We start from the raw sequence: 10870 nt of genomic DNA, 5'->3' as shown, positions 1-10870 counted from the left end.
AATTATCGGAGGAATTTTAGTTTAAGAAAAATATTGAAAAAACTGTTAAGATTTCAATCGCGTTTTTTTCTACTGCCCTTTTCTATATGGGCAATAGACTGAGTCGATTTGGGGTCATTTCTCAAACTCTGGGGTCTAAAAAGCTTTGTTATGATTCAAAACTCATCCATGGTTTTTGCAAAATTTTTAAGTGACGAATTTTAAAAAAAATCTAGATTTTGTACAAAAAAATCAACATTATTATTTTTTTTCTGTAGAACCGAGCCTGTTAATGTTTTTGGTGACAATCTATACATTCTCTAAAGAAAATTTTTCGCTGAACAACTTTGTCCAAGACCGTAACTTCGTATCTTATTAGGCAACAAAGTTAGTATCTGTTTAACAGGGATATGTCTTTTGGCATTGAAAAACAGTCATGCAATACCTTGCTAGGCACCCAGCAGTAATGTCAATTGAATTGATTGTTTTTCAGTGCCAAAAGATATGCCCCCATTCAACACCTTATGACTTTTTTTTGTCTAATAAGATACGAAGTTAAGGTCTTCGTTAAAATTGTTTGGCGGAAAATTTCCTTTAGACAATTCATAAATTGACACCAAAACCATAAGCAGGATTTTATCCACAGAAAAAACAACGATGATACAGATTTTTCAGTACAATATATTCAAATTTCAAATACAAACCTGAAAGTTCAAATTTACTCATGTAAACGTCAAATTGAGAAAAAAAAAAACATGGAAGAGTGTTGAACCAAAACGAAGCTTTTTATACCCCAATGTTTGAGAAATTCAAAAATGACCCTAAATCGACTCAGTCTAATGGGCAATCTTTCTTGGAGTAGCACTGCCGTTCCAAGCAAGATTGTCCCATGGGAAAAAAACGAGCAAACGAGAAAAACGCAATTGAAATTTCAGCTATCTTTCCAATTTTTCTCTCGAACTAAAAACTCACCGACAGTTTTCATTTACAATATTTTCTGCCAAAAAAAAAATACATTTCCTACAACAAACAGCAAATTAGAGCCAAAGATGCTCCGTGTGACACTTTTGCGTAGAATCAGAACGCATACCGATGCGAGTTATACGAAAAACTATCACACGGCTACAATTTGTCTATCATTTTAAAATCTCGTATTGTTTCTTTTTCTCCCATAAAAATTTAAAGATTATTTTTTATTCTTTATCTTTATCTTTTATAGTTGAGTATGGTTCCTGTAAATAATGCCTACCGAAAAGTGTTTTATGAAAATTTCTCTTAATTAAACTCTGAAGGCTCGTCGCTCCTATTCCGCCTTTTATTTTAGTGTTCTTTTCGGCGAATAACATTATATTCAACAGATTTAACTCATCTTAAGAGAATTTTTTGATAAAATTTGCATTCTTCATATAATTTTATCTAGTGTGAAATTCTTGCGTAGAAATATCAACATAGCGACAACCACCTTGATAAAAATTTCGTATAAGCTCAGAACAAAGTATACTTGTTTGTGTTTTTATTTTAAAGTTAACACTAAAATAGACCGTTTCCAGCAACAAAGTGAAAATGACCCAAACGCCACATGGGACAGTTTGTAACAGTGTTACAAATAACGATAATAAAATTCCGAGAAAGAGCCTTAATATTTGAATTTAAATTAATTGAGCTTGTTTTAAGATCCCTCGATTCTTTTAGGCGATACTAGCGCCAAACGCTATAATAAAATTTTGGGTCCAACCATACATTAAGAAAATTAACCAATCAGGAATCGACACGTTATGACGGGAACTAAGGTTAGGGAAACGTGGGCTTTAACCGCCAAATCCAATTCAGAGGTCTCATTTCTAGTGGTCCTTCTGAGGTGACAAGTAGTGCCGAAGAAAAGCCAAAAGCGTATCGCTAAAATTAGTGTCCACTGTGCGGAGTTAATCGACCAATTCAGGTAACATTATTGTTGAAAAATTAGCTAAAACCAAATTAAGCTAATGGAATTCATTTTGAAGGAGAACCTTCAAATGAAGGTTTTGGTCCGGGCATAACGCTACACGTGCCCTCTCCCCTGCTGTACCGAAAGTGGATTTCCTGAACAGGAATCTTCAGTGTGTATTTTTGAGAGCTCCCTCGGCCGACAGCATAACTGCATCACCCCTTTATGCTGCTGGTGAAAAACGCGACGCCGACCGACTCACCTTAGCTGCCGAACATCTACGACACTCAACGTGGACTCAAACTCGCAGGCGAAAAAACAGGTGATGTAAAAACCTAAAGTGGTACTAGAAGTTAATAAGAAATAATGCAAAAACAAATACATTGGAATAAATTGCACGTAAGCTTGCATACAACAAAATTGCATACTATATCATTGCACAAAACTTATAAATCGAGTAATTTTTCAACGAAAGATTTAATAAAATGGAGAATATAAAAGGTGAAATAACTCCCATCTTCCACAATTTGTTTTTTGGTCTTGTTATCTTTGGGATATTTGATTTTTTTTTGAAATTTACATAAAATACTTCAAACTTTTTTTTATCCCCCCTTCGAGGTTTTAGGAAATTTCGAAGGAGGGGGGGGGGGGGGTGACAAAAGAAGAATTTGATATTTGTTCCTGCCTAATGCTTCTAAATAAATTTTACCCGCACATTTTCACCACCTTTCATTTTATCTAACCTTCTATCCATCTTTAAAAAAATTCATATCATATCATATCAAAAAGGACATCACTTTTCACCGATAAGGCCGATAAATTAAAGTAACAAACATAAATTACGGTGATTAATATCTTCATAAACTTGAATTAATTGTTATGGTCCCAGAGAAATGTTGACACTTTTTGTAATACTGTCGCATGACAGGAAGCTTTCCGTGGCTTTTCATACATAAAACAATGTAAGTTTTTAATGAGAAATTTGACTGGTTTCAATTGAGACACACTGCATGGTGAATTATCATACGACTTAGAGCACATGTATCTGTGGTCCAAACACCTGGTTTAGACCCAACCCGTGGTCTGTTATACCAGTTTCAACTCAACTTTTTTTTAGAACCGTTATAAGGATTGGTCCAAAGCTTATGAGATTCGGTCCCAATTTAATGCTGTCCTGAACCGTTTGACAGTTAATGGAATTGCCATTTTTAGTGTCGATCCAAATCCATACACTCAGGCAAATTCTTATTATAATTTTTATAAGATGCATCTTATGAACCGCTTTTTAGAGTGTAAAATAGTTTTTCATAAGAGTCTTATGAAATTCTTTCAATTTTTATACGATGTTCTTATGAAAAATAGAAGAAAGGGCATTGTGAAAAAATACTGAACACATTCATTCCACCAGTCATCTATTTAATCGTCGTCAGAAGCACTAACCAATTGTAAAGTTTCTTCAATGTCAATTGATTCCAGTGATTGAATTTTGCTGAGCATGAGTCGATCAACCATCTCTCGCTCACTGCTTTACTCGGAAGCAAAGGTTGCTTTGAGGCAGCGAAAACGACAAAACCGATGATGCATACACTCTCAACATGGCCCGCCTTCAAGGAGCAGTACACGCTCATTTTTATCTAACCATTTATGTTTATAGAATAACCATTTTATTGTTTTTGATGACAAACTTTCAATATGGTTATTTTTTAAGAATTTTTCTGGGAAGAAATTTAACCATTTTGATAGTTCTCATGTGAAAACCAAAAAATGAATGAAAAATTTAGAAATATGTACTTCACGCCATTGTGAAAGTGATTGGTTCTGCAGCCACAGGTGCATTTTCTGTTAAAAATAAGAAATTTAACATTTTTCGCTTATTTAGCGCCATTTATAGATGTGAAAATGGAACGACGAACATCCTCTGGTCCAGAAAGGTAAGTCTTCAATAATATTTGGATTGATGAATCTGTTGTTTTTTTTTTTTTTTCACTCCTATTAATAGGATGCCGAAATTTGAGGATCCTTATACTTTATTTATGTTTTCCTCGGACAGGGAAAGCCCGCAGGGGTTAAATAATCGGAAGCAGTATTCGACCTGGTGCGGAAAACAGCAAAAATTCGTTCAAATGTTAAAATTTTTTGGTCCTGTCATTTTCCGTACCATCCGGAGGGAGCTGAAGTGGGTAGGAATGATAGGAAAACATCACCCGGATATAGAGGAAATGGTACATTCGGTAGCGCGGTAGGATATTCCCAACTACATCTGCTGCAACACTAACATCCCAGCTCAAATAGTTGGAAAAACTACAGCAGCAAATTAAGTAATACAACGGAATAATGCAAACCCATCCTTGAGCAGATTTCTAAAAAGGCTAGCCTCGCTTGGAAAGGAATAACAAGAACTTGTAAGTTATAACTTAATCTTTTTTTCAAATAATCTGATTTTATTTTCCATCTCTTTTCTCATTATTAGAAACACTGTCCATGGACCACTTCCGGCAGCGTCTACACTTGGTCCCAATCAAGACACTCGTCGACAGCCCAACAGCAAGCTTCAGGGAACAGTCTGTAGTGACTCTACAACGCTAACACGAAAATAATGTCCGTCCCAGAAGGACTTCGATTTCTACTGTTCAAAAATGTCAATAAAAATAATACTAAATACTATCACTAATCTTTCTTGGTTTCTTTTAAATGTCGAAAAACTGATTTTGCGAACGAAAAATGACGATTTTTATTTAAAATTTTATGACAAATCCTCATGAATCGAAAAAAGCAGCTCATTTGAATTTCGGTTGAAAAATAACCATTTTTCAACTTCTCCTCCAGAATCGCATTCGGTTAAAAAATAACCATATTTGAACTTCTCCCCGAGAAGTCATTTTATGACTTCTCATGGAGAACTCATAAAATGACATTTCCCGGGAAAAGGTCAAAAATGGTTATTTTTGAAACATAAATGGTTTAATAATTTCTAGCGTGTATACATTCGAGGCAGCGAATCCAAAAAACCAAACGAATGGCTCTCACTCATCTCCTGTTACATTCTTGAGGGAACCGAATTCAAAAGGCAGAGCAAACCCGAGTCTCCTCGTTTGTGCCTGGATCGAATACCCGAGGTTTTTCTGCTGTTGCTATTATTGCACAGCAACCGCACGCAGGCAGCTAGTGTTTTCGTTTCTTTTTCCTCCCCTCTCCTTGCTCCATACGTTGCGGGCCTGTGTTCGGTTGTTGTCGTTGTTGCCTCAACCTTTGCGGCGAGGTTGAAGATGTTCTCCTCAACGCAGCTATCGGCTTGAGTCCATCAAATTCAATAACGTAAATGAGTATGTGTGCCTCGTCTTCTTTATGCATCATGTAGCAACCGAAAGTTGAGAGAGTTCGTTCGGGGCAGCAAACGAATAGTGTCTCTCAGAGCAGATCCTCCTCATGGGGGGAGGTTTGAATGAATGTATATGTATCGTCTTCTGTATAGCTATGCGAGGCCTCAGAGCGTATATTTTGAATACCTCTGATGAGAAAATTGGTGAGGACTTCAATCACTGATTGATTCTGATATTCTAAATGGTAAATTTTCGTTGACATTTAATTTTAATGAAGGTTGAGAATACTTGTAAGCTTAAAAGATATATTTTAATTTTTATTTACTTTTCAGATTGGCTACCGATAAGAAGCGCGAAGTCAAAAGGCTGAGGCGGCAATAAAACGGGTGTTGAAGAGCTGCTGATTGTCGCCATGATGTTACTGCAAACCATTGTTATCAAAAATAAAATGATTTGAAAAACAATTTTGAATTATTTTTATTGTACGCGAAATTTTCTTTTCCCATAAGAATATCTTATGAAAAACAACAATCCCTCATTGAAACCGGTGTTCATCCTTTGAGTTCATTTCCATCATAAGACAATCTTATGAATTTCATTATTTTTTCTTATGGCGCCACTTCATAAGAGAATCTTATGGCATACTTAATAGGATTTTTCTGAGTGTAGTTGATCCAAATTTTGTGCAGATTAGACTCAACAACAGACCGCGGATACAGGTGGTCTTAGAAAGAAGTTTATAAACGATCTTATGACACATTCTACGCGCTTGTACCGCTCAAATGGGATTTTTACCCGTTCACGTATCAAAAAATCTCAAACTTGTCTATAGTTTTGATAATTCAAATCACACAAAACCAACGGAAAAAGGGGGAAAAAAATTTAACACATGTTTTATATGATTTTGATAATCAATTTTTTTGTTGGAAAAGTGGTTATTTTGACAAGTTTTACAAAACAATTTATTAAAATATATGGATGATTTTTTTTTTTAAATTTTTTTAAACATTTTGAAGCCAAAAAACACTGCTTCATTTTGTAGAAAAAAGAATTTGTTTATATTCAATGCGGTTGTTTTGAAAAGCGGACAAAAACAGTCGCAAATGAGCACTCAGGCAAATTCTTATTATAGTTTTCATAAGATACGTCTTATGAACCCCTTTTTTGCGTCCAAACTAATTTTTCATAAGAGCCTTATGAAATTCTTTCAATTTTCATACGAATTTCTTATGAAAAATAGAAGAAACGGCATTGAGGAAAAATAATGAACACATCCATTCCATCAGTCATTTTGCAATCGTCAAACGAAGTTGTGGAATTATTAATTTTATTGTTCTTAATGGTAAGTTTGAAATGAAGTTAATTTTTTGTGATCGTTAAACATATTTGAAAACTTTCATTTGTTTTTTTTTATTTACTTTTCAGTACGTTGAACGGGAAAAACCCAAGGTCAACAAAGGACCGTATGCGGCCGAACAAATCTTTTAGAACCGGGTATTGATGTGCTTCTGATGGTGACCAAAATGTATGTACCAAACAAATTAGCGAACAATAAAATAAATTTTTAACATCAATTGTTTTGAATTTTTCGCATCAAACGTGACATATCCTGTTTTTATAAGACCCTCTTATGAAAAGCAACAACCTCTCATTGAAGTAGGTGTTCATCTGCAGAATTCATTCGCGTCATAAGATAATCTTATGAATTTCATTGATTTTTCTTATGGCGCCACTTCATAAGAGAATCTTATGGCATGTATAATAGTATTTTTCTGAGTGAGTGAATTCGCGTCACAAAAAAAGGAAACTTTTTAGTTTTACGAGAAAATTTTGACTTTTTCCTACATAAAATAATGATATGTTTTTTGAAAATGATAAGACGATTCTAACACACTAAATTTTATAGAAATCGGTTGTAATCTAGCTGAGTTACAACAGCGCAAATGAGTGAATTCACGTCACGAAATTTGATTTTTTGTAAAATTGTATATGGAAAATATGCTCTGAAAGCTCTTTTGACCTTCCAGATGGTCGGATTTACACAAATCGAACGCCTTATTACATAATACGAGTCGAGTAACTCGCCTCGACTCCAGTCACTGTCGATTCGAGAGAAATGTCGTATGACGGTAGTCGAGTGAAACAGCTGAGCAAACCTTCAAGCACTCGACTCAGTTGAGCTACTCGACTGAAATTCGACTCGACTCGACTACTGTAATAACAAAATGGCTAACTCGAGTAAAATGACTCGTGACTCGTCTTATGTAATAGGGCCCATAATTTAGTTGATTTTTTAAAAAGGTTCGTTTATTTAAAAATAAAAATACAAAAAGATAGAAAAAATTTAAAATTATTTTTTTTGGTGAATCTTTAAATGAAGACTGTGAGAAACACTAGAAATTGTAACGTATGATCCGTAAATATGTTACTTTTCGAGTGCCAATCAAAATAAGGAAAAAGTTAGGTGAAGATTGTAACCAGCCTTCTGCTGTTTACAATTTAAACTTTGCTGCTCGGGTCAACTGATTTTGATATTTATAAATATTGTTATGTTTTTTTTTATTATTGTCCGTAAATTTCTAAATACATACCATCTTGTATTTAGCAGCTCTAGGTTGGTGTCGAAATTAGTTAGTTTAATTATTTATCAATTTTCTTGTTTGTTCCTTTTTGTGTAGGAAATATTAAATTTATTTGTTTGTCTATGAATTTATTTGTTTTGGCATGCACTTATTTATTTATTTATTTATTTAGGATAGGATCTAGTTTTTCTATGTTTGAATTTATTAGGATACGCAATTTAATTATTCTATGGAACATCACAATTCAAATTCAAATTCAAAAGTGCTATAAAATGCCACAAAAACATCGAATTATAAGACACCAACCATAATCAAATTTTGTATTGATCCTGTCAACCAACGGACACGTCATCGATGGGGACTGGGACTTAAGCGGAAATGAGAGAGAGAGAAGATGAAGCTTAAAACCTATATATAGGTCGAAGGACCCCAAACGAGGCCTCTTCTTTAACAAAGTCTAGTCCGGGTGAGTGTTGATTGCGACATCACACGCTACAAGTGATCGCGTTTCGAACCGTTAAAATCCGTATAACAACGGTAATCCGGATGCCTACACGGAAGTAATTTCCCGGGTTATCGGTTGAGTGAGCGCGAGTGTAGTGGACTAAGAAGCCGTTCGTTCCCCAGTGTCGAGAAACACCAATTGTACCTCGTGACACCGGTGAACTGTGTGGGTGCAACAAAGGTCGAGGGATCAGTGAAAAAAACCTCCACTTCCGTTACATTTTGGGAGGTTCTAGTGCAATGGTGTGACCTGGGGGGCTATCTTCTTTAGTAAAATTCCGACCAATTCAGTTAGAACGCTCACTCAATTGTCCGTGAGACACCCTACAGTGTAAAGTGCACATTGAACCACTCCCCGGACTTTAAGAAACGCTGACCTCCGTCAACATAGGTCAATTCGTCGCATGGGACCGTTAAACTAACGGTTACCTACCTGGCCTCCGTCAACATAGGCCAATCTGTCGAAGCCGTCGGCTACGGCGACCAATTCCGAACCGCATGCAACTTACCTGGAATCCTTCTCTAACTCCGTCGTCATCCGCCATTACCTGTTCATCGAGGTCCCCCAACGAGTCGACCAACGAGCATCACGGCCGCAACGAGTCCAGCATCATCCTGAAAATAAAAGAAGAAACTAAAAGCGCAAGTACTTACCTTATTTCATTTCATTTAACAGTGAATTAAAGAAAATGCAGAATCATGCATATATAAAATGATATTCTAAAACTAAAATCAAAAGTTTTCATGCAAAAAGATCAAGTCTAACGATCTAAAAATCCAATAAAAATTAAAATGTATGGTCCAATCAAAATCAGTTGTTTGTGTGCTATTATTTTCATAAAGTGATGTTCCTTAAATTTACAGGTTTTCAAAATTTCAATCAAGACTAGTTTGCCTTTCAGTAAAGTCCCTATTGCACAATAGCTCCACCCGATCAGCAGAAGTTTGGGAAAAAAAGTTCCCCCAGCGAATTCTCCAGGAGATCAAAATTAGTGAACGCCCAGCCGGGCAATCAAAACGTAGAGTAGCTTTTCCTAGCCCTAACTAATTGGTACGTTTCAAGATACTGAAAATTTATTATTGTAAAAGTCGGAACAACAAAATCTATAGAGTTTGTTTTGATTAGGTCGTATGAACCAATAAAAACAAAATCGAGGTAATCATTGCAAATGATTGATAAACATGTTTTCTAGGTCCGGTAAAAATTTGGTTTCATTTGATTAATAAATAAATTTTAGAACATGATTTGAAATTAAGACGTATAATGACTTTCTCATTTTCGAGTGCAATTTGGGTTTAAAGACTTTTTGCATCCCACCGGATTGCCGTGCATGCAAATAGTCGCAAGACAACAGTTCGGTGTGGTGGTTTAAGCGACCTTTTGCATTTTTTTAGAAAATGCTTTGTTAACATTTAATGTATAGTTTTTTAAACGACAATCGTTGTGAGAGTAGTTTTAGCTATCGCGGTGGTATAAATAAGGTAATTTATTTCCGGGTAAGTCCAATTTGCACTACTTTTGCTTTTTTAACTTCAGTTTCATATTTCCCCCCACATTGGCAGCCAATACACAAATCAAAATGCTTTGGATGATCTCCTGCACATTTCAAATGGCTATGGGAGTCACATATAGTAACCAGCACTTCCTAGTCGAACAGTAACAGGGTGCACAGTCTCTTGCGGCACCGATTACAGACTTCTAAAGCAGTGGAAAGGAATTTATAACACTGGAATGGAGATAGACACGTGGACAAGGCCCGCTCCACAACTGCCATGCCATTCTGTAGAGCGCTTATCACCCGAGAAGATCCAGTCAACGCCTCAAAGCCCTGCAGGGATTAAAACGTGTGTCTTATTTCTTTTATGACCATTTCGGGGTATTTGGCAAATTGTCACAAGAAAAGCTCCTCTAAATTCCATGCCAATCGTACTGTCACTCTGCTGCATAGATTTTTATTATGTTAGAACTTAAGTTCTTGAACCAATTTAGCGAGGATTGAAGTATAAAACACAGGAAATCAACTTTTCAAATAAAATTTATCAATAAGCAAAACGACGTTTGCACTTAGCACGTAATGCAGAAGGTCACAAGTACTTGTTTACTTGAACGAATGAGTGTATGCCTGTATCGAATACACTAGCATATTTCTCATCTATTTTTGCAATGCATATCAAGTTTTCAGTCAATTCTGGGCGATATTGAAAATTCTAGAATTAAAAATCTGTTACAAAACATAAACAGCAATTTTCTCGAAACAGGTCAAGTGGCTCATACGACCTAATCAAAAAAAAACTCTAGAAATATCGTTTTTGGAAGTGCACAAGAAAAATTGAAGGCTCTAAAGAATGGTTCAGTATAATTTTATATTTCGTGACGTGAATCCAGTCAATGGATCAATGGAAAAAGCTTATTTTCCGAGTGGAGTCGCTACTAGCGCTCAGAGCTGTCAAACCTCATGATCAAAGTAGCAGAGATAACACAGAAAAATCAACAAAACATGGCACTGTGCTGTACTATGAGAAATCACGCGGACAAATATCGGAAAAAAATTTCTATTAAA

The 10870-nt window shown here is 35.6% G+C and overlaps 1 long non-coding RNA gene across 1 annotated transcript; it reads left to right on the top strand.

Moving 5' to 3' along the window:
• The first annotated feature begins 4025 nt into the window (after positions 1-4025).
• LOC129758612 (uncharacterized) lies at positions 4026-4574 on the top strand. Its single transcript, XR_008740025.1, has 2 exons — positions 4026-4305; positions 4374-4574. It is a non-coding gene; the product is annotated as an uncharacterized LOC129758612 (long non-coding RNA).
• Positions 4575-10870: the final 6296 nt, after the last annotated feature.

The sequence above is a fragment of the Uranotaenia lowii genome, chromosome 3 (genome assembly GCF_029784155.1).
Source record: "Uranotaenia lowii strain MFRU-FL chromosome 3, ASM2978415v1, whole genome shotgun sequence".
NCBI lineage: Eukaryota > Metazoa > Arthropoda > Insecta > Diptera > Culicidae > Uranotaenia > Uranotaenia lowii.
Note: the sequence above shows the minus strand (reverse complement) of the source record. Positions and strands in the feature narration are given on the sequence as shown.